The sequence below is a fragment of the Glycine max genome, chromosome 20 (genome assembly GCF_000004515.6).
Source record: "Glycine max cultivar Williams 82 chromosome 20, Glycine_max_v4.0, whole genome shotgun sequence".
NCBI classification, from domain to species: domain Eukaryota; kingdom Viridiplantae; phylum Streptophyta; class Magnoliopsida; order Fabales; family Fabaceae; genus Glycine; species Glycine max.
In genome coordinates, this window is record NC_038256.2 from 13308912 (window position 1) to 13325156 (window position 16245).

Genomic DNA, 16245 nt, shown 5'->3' on the forward strand with positions numbered 1-16245 from the left:
CAAGGTCGAACGCCTTAACGTTTCTCACCCAAAAGAGATCGTTCAAGGTCCAACGCCTTAATGTTTCTCACCCAAAAGAGATCGTTTAAAGGTCCAACGCCTTAAATGACTTTTTTTTGGTTAAAATCAATCTTGCAAAAAAAATAAAAACAACTTAACCAACATTTATTTCTTAAAGAACTACGTAGGTCTGATTTCCTCATCGCACCTGAGGATACGTAGGAGCGAGGGCAATACCCTTGTCGACCACAAAAAAGTAAAAAACATAAAAAGATAAAAAAATATAAAAAAAACACAAAAAATGTAAAAAAAAAACATAAAAGGCCAAAAAGATAAAAAAAAACATAAAAAAAGGAAAATACATAATTTTGAAGTCATGCCTTGCACATTCAATTAGAGGCTGTCGTCCCGTGTGACGAGCACGTGGGGTGCTAATACCTTCCACGTGCGTAAAAACAACTCCCGAACCCTAATTTTCAAAATCCGTAGAGCATCGTTTTTTGGGTTTTTCTAGCGTTTTCCTCAAATAAATGTTGGTGGCGACTCCACGTGTTTTTCTTCCTTGGAAGACACACCTATGAGTCCCGTGTCGCCCTCCTGCTGAAGGGTAGGTTGTGACAGTTGGTGACTCCACTGGGGACTGTTTTAAGAGAGTTAGGCCTCCTAATCTTGTGCATTATCATGACTTTTCCTTTTGTCGGTTTCCCTTTATTTCTCTTATGTTCTTGTGCATAACTCTTTGAGGCTTTAGTGTGTTTTTTAAATGCATGCATGAGATAGATATTTATTCATTTGATGCACACAAACACAAACACTTTTGCACACACAGTGAGTTGAAAAAAGGGTCCTATACCCGGGTCCGTGGGAACATAGGAAGTAGAGGTGGATATGTGATCATGCTAAGTCTCCAACTTGCTTGATGATAGTGAAACCTCATCTAGAGTTTTTCTCTTTGATGATATGTTGTCGCTGGTAGCCCCTACCGCCACAACATTGATGTCAAAAGGAATGATATCTCTAGAAACCATTGAGAGAGATATAACCGCCTTGGGAGTTATCACTAAAAGCCTTTTAGTTCCTCCCATTTAGGTCCCTAAAATAAGGGCACGTAGCAAACTTACTTTGGCATTTTCCTTAATTGCATCATGCATTTCTTCATGGCATCGCAATGGACATACCATTCTTGCATTTGTCATTTATCATATTTGTGCATTGCATAAACCTCTGCATTACCAAACATCTGCATTTAGCATGCTCTTTTGCTTCGGCAACTGCATACATTCTATTTTCATCGTTTGCATGTCATGTTCACTCATGCATGACCCCTGCATTTTCCTCTGCAAAAAGAAAAAGAGGAAGTGGGGAAAACAAAACAAAATATAAATAACAAAAAAAAAAGAACAAGGAAAGTCACAATAAAGCGTGAATATTCACACAACATTCAACCGTTACATGTGTTAGATACCATGATGATAGCTATGAACCTACTTCAATAATGCATCATTCGCATACATCTATACTTTTCATTGGTTGCATTGATCATTGCATTCTTTCCTTGAAAACCGAACTGTAATCATTGTTATCAAAGGGAAAGAACGCACTTTACGGTGTCCTTAACGAACGCGTGCTAGAGCTAGAGTAATGGGTGAAACAGAGGAGGTGCAAGAGCGAATAAAGGCCAACATGGAGGCCATGAAAGAGCAAATGGACACAATGATGGAGGCCATGATGAGCATAAAATAGATAATGGAAGTCAATGCGGCTGCAGTCACCGCTGCCAATGCTGTTGCTGGGGTGGACCTGACTCCCCCATCTGGCCTCAACCAAATGAATCATCCAACCTCGGATGTGGGTGACCCCCATTTTGTGCAAATTCACAACAAGCACGCCTCCCCATCATATGGTTTGCCTCCCAACTATACACCACCCAATGTGGCGCACACTCCTGTTGAGAATGTCAATAACTCCACTCCTATACCCATTGAGAGCCAACAACCTCAATCTAATCATGCACATGTCTACCCATGGGGGAGACACATGAAGTACCCAATCACAATCTAGCCGACTTCGAGCCTTGCCTTGGATATGCCACTGAGGGGCAAGCAGTTGGTGGCATACCCCTGCCAAACACTCTAGAGGGACCTCAAATTCACCCACAACCACAACCCTTGCATTTTGCGGTGGGAAGAGTCCCTCCTGCCATGGTGGAATGGGAGAAATTGGATTACCTAGAGGAAAGGCTCAGGGCCATTGAAGGAGGCGAATATTATGCCTTTGCTAACCTAGAAGAGTTGTTCCTAGTACCCAATATCATCACCCCTCTCAAGTTCAAGGTGTTGGACTTTGACAAGTACAAGGGGACTACTTGCCCCAAGAACCATCTAAAGATGTATTGTCGGAAGATGGGGGCATACGCAAAAGATGAGGAACTGCTGATACATTTCTTCCAAGAAAGTCTTACTGGGGTAGCGGTTACCTGGTACACTAACTTGGAACCTTCCCAAGTCCATTCATGGAAGGACCTAATGGTTGCCTTTGTTAGGTAGTGTCAATACAATTCTGATATGGCTCTAGATAGGATGCAATTATAGAACATGTGCAAAAAGGAGCATGAATCCTTCAAAGAATACACCCAAAGGTGAAGGGATCTGGCAGCCCAGGTGGCACCCCCAATGACGAAAAGGGAGATGATAACAATGATAGTAGACATATTAACAGTGTTCTACTATGAAAAGATGGTGGTCTACACACCTTCAAGCTTTGTTGATTTAGTTTTCTCCTGCGAAAGGATTGAAGTGGGTCAGAAAAGAAGCAAGTTTGATCATCCTACTTTGACGAATGAGAAAACTGGAGCAAATGAAGAGGATGAGAATGAGGGAGAAACCCATGTTGTGACTGCCATTCCTACACGGCCAAATTTCCCACCAGCCCAACAATGTCATTACTCAGCCAATAACAGCCCTTCTCATTACCCACTGTCGCAACCTACCCTTCGGCGGGAGGGCGACGCGTGACTCGCGGGATGCGTGTTCCACGAAAGGAATACGCGCGGAGTCGCCACCAACATTTATTTGAGGAAAACGTCGGAAAAACCGGAAAAGACGCGATCTACGAACTTTTAAGTGAAAAGGTTCGGGAGTTGTATTTACGCACGGGGAAGGTATTAGCACCCCACACGTCCGTCCCAAGGGACGGCAGCCTTTAATCGACTATGCAAACATGACTTTGATTTTTATGTTCCCTTTTATGTCCTTATATCCTTTATATCCTTTTTATATTTTTTTTCCTTTTGTGGTCGACAAGGGTGTTTCCCTTTGCTCCTACGTATTCCTCAATTTGTGATGAGGAAATCAGACCTACGTAGTTCTTTCTTATCAAATGATTCTTTTTTACTTAAGTGGTGATCTTTTTAAGGCGTTTGGACCTTAAAAACGATCCATTTTACTTAGTGAGAAATTGAAATGACAAACTTCAAAAGCCTATTTTTTATGGACGAGCTTGACTAGGCGAGTTGATTTTAGCCTTAGTTTCACTTTAGTTTTTAATCAATTCGATTAAGAATGAGAAATCCCAAAGAGAAAACGTCCGATTGATTTTCCGCTTTATTTTGCTAAAAGATGTTTTTTTTATTATTATATTATTTTTTACCTCTTTTTGATTTCCAACGTGGTTACGGCACGACCGAACGGTCGGAATTTATTTTAACCAAAGTTAACGGATAATACAATTCAAACGTTCGGTGGAAATTTATTTTATTTTTAAGTTAAGCGAGAAATGACTTAAGTAAAATGGCTTAAGCACGTCAAGAGGGGGTATAAAAAGTAAACAAAACGAGGATAAAAATGCACGAAACACAATGTGGACCACTACGGGTACATAGAATGAATCGAAAAGCTTGGTTCGAGGTACTTACCCGTTGAAGATCGAAGAACGATGAAGAACGAATGAAGAACGTCGAAGAACGGTTGAAACCTTTGCGAGATTCCTCACGGAAAACGTTACGGAAACGTTTCGGAAGCGCCTCGGCTTAGATTTTCTTCACGGAAACAATTTTTCCAAGCAAATTCGAAAGAGAGAGAAGTGCCTAAGGGGCTGAACCCCTTCCTTCTTGCCTTCCTCCCCTATTTATAGCAAAATAGGGGAGGTGGTTGCCGCCCAGCTCGCCCAGGCGAGCAGGGTTGCTTCCTCCAGAAGCAACCGCCTTCTGGAGGAATATTCCAGAGGGCCCAAGTGGGCCTGGGTGCTATTTGCACCCCCATTTTTACTAAGTACACCCCCCTCTGCTGTTTTTTGGTGATTCTTTTTTCGTAAAGTTACGGAAACTTACGAATTTCGTAACGATACTTGTTTTCTTTCCGTAATGTTACGGAACCTTGCGGATTACATAATCATCCCCTTTTTGACTTACGGAATGTTACGGAACCTCACTTAATTATGCAACGATGCTTCCATTTGATTTCCGGTGTGTCACGGAAACTTACGGATTGTGCATCAATATTTTTTTGGTTTTTCGGCATGTCCTGGAATTTCACAAATTGCCTAATGATGGGTGCCAAGCACCTCACGAGGACCAAAGAATGGTCGCACGTCATCGAGCAAAGGTCCCCGGACGAAATTAGGGTATGACACCCACCACCCAATCATCCATAAAGGCTATCCCAAAATCAACCACAAAGCCTGCATGTCGCACAACCAATGCCAAACACCACCTTTAGCACAAACCAAAACACTAACAAAGGAAGGAATTTTGCAGCAAAAAAGCTTGTAGAATCCACCCCAATTCCAATGTCATATGCTAACTTGCTCCCATATCTACTCCATAATTCAATGGTAGCCACAACCCCAGCCAAGGTTCCTCAACCTCCATTTTTTCGAGGATACAACTCGAATGCAACAAGTGCTTATCATGGGGGAGCCCCAGGGCATTCCATTGAGCATTGTAGGACCCTGAAGCATAAGGTGCAAGGTCTAATTGATGTGGGCTGGCTAAAATTTGAGGAGAATCGCTTGTGAATCCTGACATTGACAAGCGATGCTTGTAGTCTTTGAAAGCGTAAAAGACTGAAGACATTGTAGTCTTTGAAAGCATAAAAGATTGAAGACATTGTAGTCTTTGAAAATGTAAAAGACTGAAGACATTGAAGTCTTTGAAAGCGTAAAAGGCTGAAGACATTGTAGTCTTTGAAAATGTAAAAGACTGAACACATTGTAGTCTTTGAAAATGTAAAAGATTTAAGGCATTGTAGTCTTTGAAAATGTAAAAGATTGAATGCATCGTAGTCTTTGAATATGTAAAATACTGAAGACATTGTAGTCTTTGAAAGCGTAAAAGATTGAAGACATTGTAGTCTTTAAAAATGTAAAAGACTGAAGACACTGTTGTCTTTGAAAGCATAAAAGATTGAAGACATTGTAGTCTTTGAAAATGTAAAAGACTGAAAACATTGTAGTCTTTGAAAATGTAAATGACTGAAGACATTGTAGTCTTTAAAAGTGTAAAAGATTGAAGACATTGTAGTTTTTGAAAATGTAAAAGCCTGAAGACATTGTAGTCTTTGAAAGCATAAAAGATTGAAGACATTGTAGTCTTTGGAAATGTAAAAGACTGAAGACATTGTAGTCTTTGAAAGCGTAAAACACTGAACACATTGTAGTAGTCTTTGAAAATGTAAAAGACTGAAGACATTGCAGTCTTTGAAAGCACAAAAGATTGTAGAGATTGTAGTCTTTGAAAATGTAAAAGACTGAAGACATTGTAGTCTTTGAAAATGTAAAATACTAAAGACATTGTAGTCTTTGAAAGCGTAAAAGATTGAAGACATTGTAGTCTTTGAAAATATAAAAGACTGAAGACATTGTAGTCTTTGAAAGCATTAAAGATTGAAGACATTGTAGTCTTTGAAAATGTAAAAGACTGAAAACATTGTAATCTTTGAAAATGTAAAAGACTGAAGATATTGTAGTCTTTGAAAATGTAAAAGGTTGAAGACATTGTAGTCTTTGAAAGCATAAAATATTGAAGACATTGTAGTCTTTGAAAATGTAAAAGATTGAAGACATTGTAGTCTTTGAAAGCATAAAAGACCGAAGACATTGTAGTTTTTGAAAGCGTAAAAGGCTGAAGACATTGAATTCTTTGAAAGTGAAAAACAAAAAGACATTATAGTATTGGAATCATAAAATAGAAGACATTGTAGTCTTCGAAAGCGTAAAGGGCAAAAGATATTGAAGTCTCTGAAAATGTAAAAGATTAAAGACATTGAAGTCTTTGAAAATGTAAAAGATTAAAGGCATTGTAATCTTTGAAATCATAAAGCAGAAGACATTGTAGTCTTGGAATCATAAAATAGAAGATAATGTAGTCTTTGAAAGCATAAAAGACAAAAGATATTGAAATCTTTGAAAACGTAAAAGACTAAAGACATTTTAGTCTTTGAAATTATGAAGCAAAAGACATTGTAGTCTTATGAAAAAAAACAAAGGACGTTGAGTCCTATGAATCATGCAATTGGATTTCAAAAATTGGTATATAATGAGAAATCTATGGACTCATAGCCTGATGTGAAACATGAGTTTTGGAATGCATGAACATGCAAACTTCACCGTGAAATGAAGTAAATGTAGGTTTTGTATGCAACAATGCAATGAAAAATTGTGCAATGTTCATGACATTCTTTCCTCTTTTGGTGATCTTAATTTTGTTTTCTTTTTTTTGTGTGTGTGAAAAAACACAAATTGACTGTCTCTTTCTAAAAGGCGTGATAACTCATGCAACCTCATCCTATCTTTTGCAAATCTCCTCGGGGACTCCCTTAGAGTGTATGTTTTGATTTAATCACTTGACAGTTTTGGCTGACGGCAGTGGAGCCATTTGACATTTAATAGATCAACTAAAATATTGATCCTAGCTGATGGAAGCTTGCTTGTGGGGCTTCTATGGAGGCTGGATCTTTGAGCTTCAATGAGGTCCTCTAATGGTGATTATCCACCATGGAGATGCAGCGGAAGACAAAAGAGAAGAGGTGAGACGAGGCGCCATCCACTAGGGAATAAGCCATGGAAGAAGGAGCTTTACCACCAAGATGAGCCTTGGATAAGAAGCTTGGAAGGATGCTTCAATGGAGGAAAAGAAAGAGGGAGAGAAAGAGAGAGGGGGGAGCACGAAATTGAAGGAATAAAAGAGGGAGAGAAGTGGAACTTTGAAGTATGTCTCATAAGACTCTCATTCATCAAAGTTACAACAAGTGTTACACATGCTTCTATTTATAGACTAGGTAGCTTCCTTGAGAAGCTTCTTTGAGAAAACTTCCTTGAGAAGCTAGAGCTTAGCTACACACACCCCTCTCATAACTAAGCTCACCTCCTTGAGAAGCTTCCTTAAGAAGATTCCTAAAGAAGCTAGAGCTTAGCTACACATACCTCTCTAATAGCTAAGCTCACCTCCTTGAGATGAGAAGCTAGAGCTTAGCTACACACCCCCTATAATAGCTAAGCTCACCCCCATGACAAAAAACATGAAAATACAAAAAAAAGTCCTTACTACAAAGACTACTCAAAATGCCCCGAAATACAAGGCTAAAACCCTATACTACTAGAATGGCCAAAATACAAGGCCCAAACGAAGGAAAAACCTATTCTAATATTTACAAAGATAAGCGGCCTCATACTTAGCCCATGGGCTCGAAATCTACCCTAAGGCTCATGAGAACCCTAGGGTCTTCCCTTGGATCTCTAGCCCAATCTACTTGGAGTCTTCTACGCAATGCCCTTGCGGGATAGGATTGCATCACTAGCACTACTAGAAACTTGTGTTTTCACGACAGGCAATCTATGACAGTTCTTTTGGAACCGCCTTAGAAAACGAGGCGGTGACATTTTTGTAATTATTTTATGATAAAAGTCTTTTGCGATGCATATTCTGAGACGGTTATTGAAAACCGCCTTAGCATGTGTGTTGGTCATAAATATTACGATGGGTTTTATTAAAAACCCGTCGTTATCTCAATTGAATTAATTAAATTAAAAGCCCTAAATGAGTGGTCATCCACGCGCAGCCAGCAAAACTTTGGCGATCTCTCGAACCCTTTCCACTTCTTGTTTGAGGGGCGTTTCCACTTCTTGTTTGAAGGGCATTTCCACTTCTTGTTTGAGAGAGGAATGGTGGCCGGAGAAGTGTTTGGTTGAATGGGTGAAGAGAAGTGATCTTGTTGGAGCAGAAATGGAAGCCATTGGATGGGTGGGTGGGTGCCTCTAGCTTACTCTTTCGAAGTTGGGGATATATGAGGGTGTGTCTCGTTCATCACTTAAGGTCTAGGGTTCTCTTTTTCTTATCTATTTATTTATACTCCCTACGAGAGGAGCCACATTGATGAAGCCACCCTCTCGGCGCTATTCAAGTCGCAACAGAGCCACCTGAACTTCTTCTTCGACCACATCGACCACTCCCAAACCCTAGCCTTCACGTGCGCGCTCCTCAATGCCGCCGGCATCGTCTTCTTCACCGATGTCGAAAAATCCGGCTTTGTCGCACACAAGATCTCGCAGACGCTCGTCTCTCTCGCCAGTGGATGCTTTCCACGGTGACATTGGAATCCTCACCAATCGCGATGTGCTTATCCTCCTCAGCAAGTCCTATGCCACTGAGGAGCTCCTCCGCCTTGTGCTGTGTGCGGGGGCCAAAGGCGCGCTCCTCATCGCGCTCACCTCTGTCGAAGGCAACGCGCTCACCACGGCGTGCGACATGTCCGTGCATTTGCCGCTCCGGAGAGAGCTCTGTCCAATCAACCTCGCACCAGTGACATCCACTGCTATTCAAATGGTGTTCGGCGACACCATCGCCATCGCACTCATGGAGGCGAGGAATCTCACCAAGGAGGAGTACGCCGCGAACCATCCCGCCGGCAAGATCGGGAAGAGCCTTTTCTTGAAGGTCCTTTTCCGTTTTCTCTTCTATTTGCTTTTGTTTTGCACTAATTTATTGTGCTCTGATCGGAATTTGAATTGCAGGTGAAGGATGTGATGAAGAAACAGGACGAGCTTCCAATTTGCAGAGAATCGAATTTCTTTGATTCTGTTCCAATTTTTAATTGGTAAGTTTCTGTCTATTTGCTGCAAGCGTATGCTAAGAACCACAATGGTACTAAATTGTTGGTGGAAGTAATGAGGTTTCTGAAGAAGAATGATTTACCACTACAACCAGGCACAACAGATATAGTTTTCAAGTATATTAAATTCTAACATTTTCTCATTTTTGTTTTGTAGTGAAGACTAGTCTTTTAAATTTGAATTTGGATTTTACCTCCAAAAGTAGTAACTAGACATTTAGTAGATATAACTATTCTTAGTTGTTTGGTTGGCAGACTCATTTCAAATCCTATTTTGTTGTTAGTTCCACAAAACAGTATATTGATTGTATGGCTATGAAGGCAACTGGTTCCTGTTTATCTGTAAGGCTATAAATCTAAAATATTACTGGTTTGTATAAATTTCCTAGATTTGGGTTAAGCTTTTTTGCTATGATGTTTTCGTTCTCTTCCATATATGCCTCCAACCTATTACCGGGGTTGATCATTTGCAGCATTTGTTATAATACGGATGATTGCGAGTTGATTAATAAGTATGCAAAAAGGTTTGTCATGGCTGGCGTAAAACTACGACAAACCTCATTTGAAACATGGATGGAAGTTGCTGCCAAAAGAGGTATGCATGTTTGACTTTCCTTTTTGATTTCATATTTTTCTTGTCTGCCTAATTTTGTGAGCTTTTTTCAGCTCTAATTCAATAGCAGTTTGTCAAAGTCAATTCCTCTATTGAACATTAATTACGACATTATGGAGATTTATAAATTGTCTAGTTTCTGCTGGTTTTTAATTTTTCTTTCTTTCTTAACTTTCATCTTCGCCCGTGGTGGCAAAGCTGTTGTTTCTTAGTCCTGCAAAAAATTGAAAGAAAACAGACTACATAGATCAGGTAGTAAATGTAATTTCATAAAATGAGAAAATCAAAGTTATGAACTGGCTCTACCATTGGTATTTTTTTCACCGGAGGTTGTTGCACTTGAATTGGACTTGCATACTTTTTCTTCGAATGCATGCCCTCCAGTTAGCACAAGTGGCCAAGTGGGATTTTGGTGTTAGAATAATTTATATAACTGATTTTTGCTGTTACTCGGTGGCAATAGAAGGTAGGTGCTAACTTTGTTTAATTGGTCTAAGGAATCTAGGATACGCCATAGTTTTAGACAAATGATTTGAATTCTTCCACTTACTTTTTTTTTTTATTTGATAGCTTACATTTTGGCCTAATAATATTGTGTTGGAATCTTGTTCTATTTTTTTACACGAAGCTTTTATTAATTGCAATTGTTTTAGCGCTCAGGTTGGATTGGAATAGTTTCCAAGAGATTATGACATGGAGTCCACTAATTGCTTGTGTCATAATACCATCTTCCTATCTTGCGGGTGTTGTACTGGGATGTTGATTGGAACGAGTGATTTGGATTCTTATAGATGGCCCAAATCAAAATGGAAGTGTTTGATGGTATATCTTCAATTTTGCTTTGTTACTAATGCAGTATATTTAAATGAAAATTATATTTAAGAAATATGGGAAAATAAATTAAATCTTTGAAAAAAATTACTTTTAAAAATCTTAAATGTAATTTTGCGATCAGAGTAAAAATGCAAATAAAAAATTTTCGATTTACTTACAAATTAAAATTACAAATCTTGAATGTAATTTCGGAGTTATTGGTTCACTTGTACTAGTAGGTACCTTTTTTATTTGTCTTATTCTTATGTCTTGTCTTTTGAAATTTGATTTTCATTACTTGCTTTCTAATGAAATAGGAATGGATATCATAAGTCAAAACAAACAAGGAGGGGATTTTTAGCATATTTGGTGAGAACTATCTTAAGGCATTCCTGAGTTATCCTTGACATTGTAATTACTAATTTAACTTCTGATTATGGAATTTTGTTGTTATTTAATCTGAATATCACCCATTTTTCAGCTGCTATCAACTTAAGAAGATGGCATTACGGGTATGTTTAGTTATTGTTATGTGCCTTACCCTTTTCTGTTTGATTTCAGCAATGAAATTAATTGTCTTAAGGTTAATGTTAATTTGGTGAATGAGATAAGCTCATAAGTTACATGTGCATTTTTAATTTTTTTTGGGGGGGGCTGGTGGATGGTGAGAGGGAGGGGGGTCTATAGGTGGATGCTGTAACTTCAGCTTGGAATAATTCCTGGATTAGGAACTGTGCGACTTCCTCGTCTTGTTGGTTTGACACGTCTTGTTGGTTTGACAAAGGCTCTAGAGATGATGTTGGTATTCTACATTTTATGCTTCCTTTTTATAATTAAATTAAATTTGTACATGTGGAAGTTAACTCATTCTGTTGTTAACAAATAATTTTCTTTAAAAGTATTTGAATAATAATTATTTAATTTTAATATTTCAACTAATAATTTAATTTAATTATTACTAAGTTTTAGGGACTAAAAAATTTAAAGACTAAAAATAAAAATATTTAAAATATTTAGTTACTAAAAAGTAATTATCTTAGGAATATATCGCTCTTTTTTTTTTACGGTAGGAATATATCACTTTTGAATAAATAGCAAAATTTATTGTGAGATATTCATAATTTGATGTTGAAGATTAAAAAAATCAAAGAAAAAAGGTGATAAATTAATCAGATTAAATTAGTGATTTCTTGTAAAACTACATTAATGTGATAAATGCAAATTATCTGATAAATAGTAATTACCTGAAGCCCCAAATAGTAATTGTCTGAAGTCCCAAATTAACCGTTTATAAAATATAAAAAATAGAATTTAACAGGTCATATTTAAAAAAAATTAAAGATAATTATAATAATTAGTTAAAAAAATAGAATTACAATTTATTATCTCTCTCTGCCCGCTTATTTTATTTTTTTAGGGACAATTATATTTTATCTTTAAAATGCCATACCTTTGATTAATTATAGGAATCAAATCCCAAAAAATATTGCACTTGCCGTGGATGGGCCCTTACTTGGTTCTCTATTATTTATTTGAGTTTTACTCACTGAGAGCATAGGAAAAAAAAAACCTCCCTTTGTTCAAATTTCCAGGGCTTATAAATTAAATTTGGAGATAAAAGTCTTTCAAGATACCTAAAACTCTTTTTGGATTTTGGACAATATAAGAAGCAGAAGGGAAAAAAGGGTTGAGAAATTAGAATAATAATAAAGTGAAATAATGTATTTAAATAGACAAAAATCTATTTACTTAGACGAATAAAAAACACAAAACCACAATAAGAAATTTAAGTCCAAACTTTCAAACTTATATCATATGAGATCCTCTTTTTAAATGAGAATGATTAATTAAAAAAATAGATTAAGAGATTCACTTAAAATAATCATAACCACCCGTACATAATTATTATCATTGTGTTATTACCATTGTTATTGTTATCATAATCAATTTTTTAACATCATATTATTATTGTCGGTCATTAATTTGCAATAATAGTAATGATAAGACCAACACCAACATAATATGAAAATAAAAATAATGATGATAATAGTAGTTATTTTAAGTAAGTTCTATTTTATAAGTCTTTTATTTTAATTTAAAGATTGTGATTAATCTCCTTATTCAAGATAATTTTCATTAATATAATAAGTTAGTAACCAAGCATTAAACAATTAGAAGTAGACTATACGCAATTACGCACCCTTCGGCCTTTCATTTGTGTTCAGAATCTTTTACTTAAATGCATTACGCGCAGGTAATCATTGGAGTATCAAATTGATAGTAAATTTGAAAATGAATAATAAGGGATTATTTTACAATTTCTTTAATCAACGAATATATTGTTTATCTTCTGATGGTAATTCAAGATGAACGAACTATGAATTTATTAATTTATCCTGAAATAGAAGGAATTGCAGCCTAATTGTATCGTACTACTGCCGTAGCTTTCTGATAGACCTCATAGTGCTTACTGGATTCGAGGGACCAGCTCTTTCAGAAAAGGGGTTGAGGATGAGAGAAAAGCACAAGAAAAGAGAGGTAATTGTATGCTTCTTATTATCTTGCTTGTTATTACATAGCATATATAAGGTTCCTAATAATAGAATTTGTGCAAATGATTGCCTAGGAATATTTACATATCAGAATTGGTTATGCTTGTCCCCCTGAGGTGGACCATTACAAATCAAGCAAGATTGCATTGCATTGCTAGCTTTGTCCTTTTCTTTAGACGTAATCTCTGAGGTATGTAGGCTTGGTGATTCTTCTTTTGGGCTTGTTTGCTACTTGCACCCCTACTCCTGCTGTTGTGTTCACTGTTTGCTTGTTGATTTCCTTTGCTGCCCCTGTTTCTGTATCATCCCTCGGTCCTTGCAAAGTCACCTTGTCCTCAAGGTGAAAGTCTTGGCATAGCTACGACCAATCCTCCCAAGATGTCTCATCTGGGGACAGGCCATGCCAAAACACCAAAGCTTCCCAAGGAGCGTTAGGATCGGAAGAGTGACGATGATAATCTAGTATGGCCAAGGGAAAAATGAGGGGTTGATTGTCAATGCAATTTGGGGGTAGCTCTGCTGGCTTCGACGTCATTGGCAAACCGTGGAATGGTTTGAGTGTGGAACAATGGAAAATAGGGTGAATTCGTGCTCCTTTTGGTAGTTGCAAGCGGTACGCCATGGGACCTATTCTCTCTATGATCTGAAATGGCCCGTAATACCTCTTTGCTAATTTGCCCATACTAGCCGGAGTTCCTTTTGCCGATGTTTCGCGGTATGGTCGGAGCTTGACTAAAACCCAGTCACCACATTCATAATTGACCTCGTGCCGCTTCTTATCAGCATATGTCTTCATACATGCTTGAGCCTTTAAGAGCTTCTTTCGAATTGCTTGAAAGGTAGCTTCCCTTCCCGCCAGAATATCATCCACAGCATCCACCTTTGCAGTTCCTGTGATATAATCTGGCAAATTGAATGGTTTCTTACCGAACATTATCTCAAATGGAGTGGTGCTGGTGCTTGCATTCCAAGCTGTATTATGGGACCACTCAACCCAAGGCAAAAGCTTTCCCCAAGCACCTGGCCTGCGGTGCATGAAAGCCCGGAGATACTATTCAATAATGCGGTTGAGGACCTCTGTTTGGCCATCACTCTGAGGGTGATAGGTTGAACTCATTCACAATTGAGTTCCGCTTGATCGAAAAAGGTCTTGCCAGAATCTACTAATGAACAATGAGTCCCTATCGGAGACAAGACTACGAGGAATGCCGTGAATTTTGGTCACAATGTCGATAAAGAGTGAGGCCACCCCAGAAGTAGTATGATTTGCCAGCAACATTCCCAAGTGAATGCCCTTGGAAAACCTATCCACCACAACAAGAATCATGGTGTTACCATGGTAAGAGGGCAAGCCAGCTATGAAGTCCAATGACAGGTCCTCCCAGGGTCGAGAAGGAACTGGGAGAGGGCACAGTAATCCTGCCAGCTGTTTAGCCTCATACTTTGTTACTTGGCAGTCTACACACTTGGCTACGAACTGAGCAACGTTCTCCCGGAGCCCTTGCCAATAGAAATTTTCTAACACCCGTGCTACGATTTTAGCTACTCCAGTATGACCTCCGGTTGGGGTGGCGTGATATTCAGTAATCAATGTGGGAATCAATGAAAATCCACAGGGTAACCAGATACGGCTGCGATAGACCACAAGGTTCTGAGAGGTAGAGAAATCCTTGAGGTTAGATGGGTCATTCAGGATCTGTCGGAGCTGTTGCTAATACTCTGGATGAGTACCAAGTTGTCTGTGAAGTTCCTCCATGAATGTCAAACAGGGCACTGACAAGATCATGAGGGAAGCCTGGTCCTGCTCTGGTAATCGTGACAAGGCGTTAGCTACTTGATTATGATTGTCAGAACGGTATTGAATGGTGTAGTCAAACCCCATTAAGCACGCCAAATACATATGTTGTTCTGGGGTTTGTATCACTTGGGTAAGCAATTCCTTGAGACTAGACATGACTTCTATGACAAAACTACAATAGGTGAACAAGTCACTCTAGATTTTTGAGGTTTTCTTCTACTTTAATATTTTTGTAAGAATTTTATGGTTTAGGTTTCAGCCACAAAAAATAACAAGACAAAACTCAAAGGAACCTAAACTCAACACAATTCATGGTTCAAGAACAAGAACAAGAAATTTGAACCATAGAAAATCAAATCTAACTTCTATAGCAAGTTTAATCGGTGGAAACTCTAAAGAATCATGTTAACAACATTTAGAACAAGACATGTGAGGAGATACATGGAGAAAAATGAAGAAACAACAATGGAAGAGAAGGTAAAGAAAAAAAAATTAATGGAGGTTTAAGGAGCACCTACTTGAAGCTCTTGTGCTCTGATTACCACTTGATGGAAGCTTGCTTGTGAAGATTTTATAGAGGCTGGATCTTTGAGCTCCAATGAGGTCCTTCAATGGTGATTTTTCACCATGGAGATGCAGCGGAAGGCAAAGGAGAAGAGGAGAGGGGAGGCACCATCCACTAGGGAATAAGCCAAGGAAGAAGGAGCTTCACCACCAAGAATTGCCTTGGATAAGAAGCTTGAAGAGGATGCTTTAATGGAGGAAAAGAAAGAGAGAAGGGGGGAGCACGAAATTGAAGGAATAAAAGAGGGAAAGAAGTGGAACTTTGAAGTGTATCTCATAAGACTTTCATTCATCAAAGTTACAACAAGTGTTACACATGCTTCTATTTATAGACTAGGTAGCTTCCTTGAGAAGCTTTCTTGAGAAAACTTCCTTGAGAAGCTTCTTTGAGAAAACTTCCTTGAGAAGCTAGAGCTTAGCTACACACACCCCTCTCATAACTAAGCTCACCTCCTTGAGAAGCTTCCTTAAGAAGATTCCTAAAGAAGCTAAAGCTTAGCTACACATACCTCTCTAATAGCTAAGCTCACCTCCTTGAGATGAGAAGCTAGAGCTTAGCTACACACCCCCTATAATAGCTAAGCTCACCCCCATGAGAAAAAACATGAAAATAACAAAAAAAGTCCTTATTACAAAGACAACTCAAAATGCCCCGAAATACAAGGCTAAAACCCTATACTACTAGAATGGCCAAAATACAAGGCCTAGACGAAGGAAAAACCTATTCTAATATTTACAAAGATAAGCGGGCTCATACTTAGCCCATGGGCTCGAAATCTACCCTAAGGCTCATGAGAACCC

General features: G+C 38.4%; 1 long non-coding RNA gene and 1 pseudogene across 1 annotated transcript; both read left to right on the top strand.

Annotated features, from left to right (window-relative positions):
- Positions 1-1746: 1746 nt before the first annotated feature.
- On the top strand, positions 1747-9271 carry LOC100796012 (probable arabinose 5-phosphate isomerase; annotated as a pseudogene).
- Positions 9272-9500: 229 nt separating this feature from the next.
- On the top strand, positions 9501-11145 carry LOC106797751 (uncharacterized). The gene is made up of 4 exons (XR_005890445.1): positions 9501-9699; positions 10378-10539; positions 10848-10899; positions 11012-11145. It is a non-coding gene; the product is annotated as an uncharacterized lncRNA (long non-coding RNA).
- The last annotated feature ends 5100 nt before the right edge of the window (positions 11146-16245 follow it).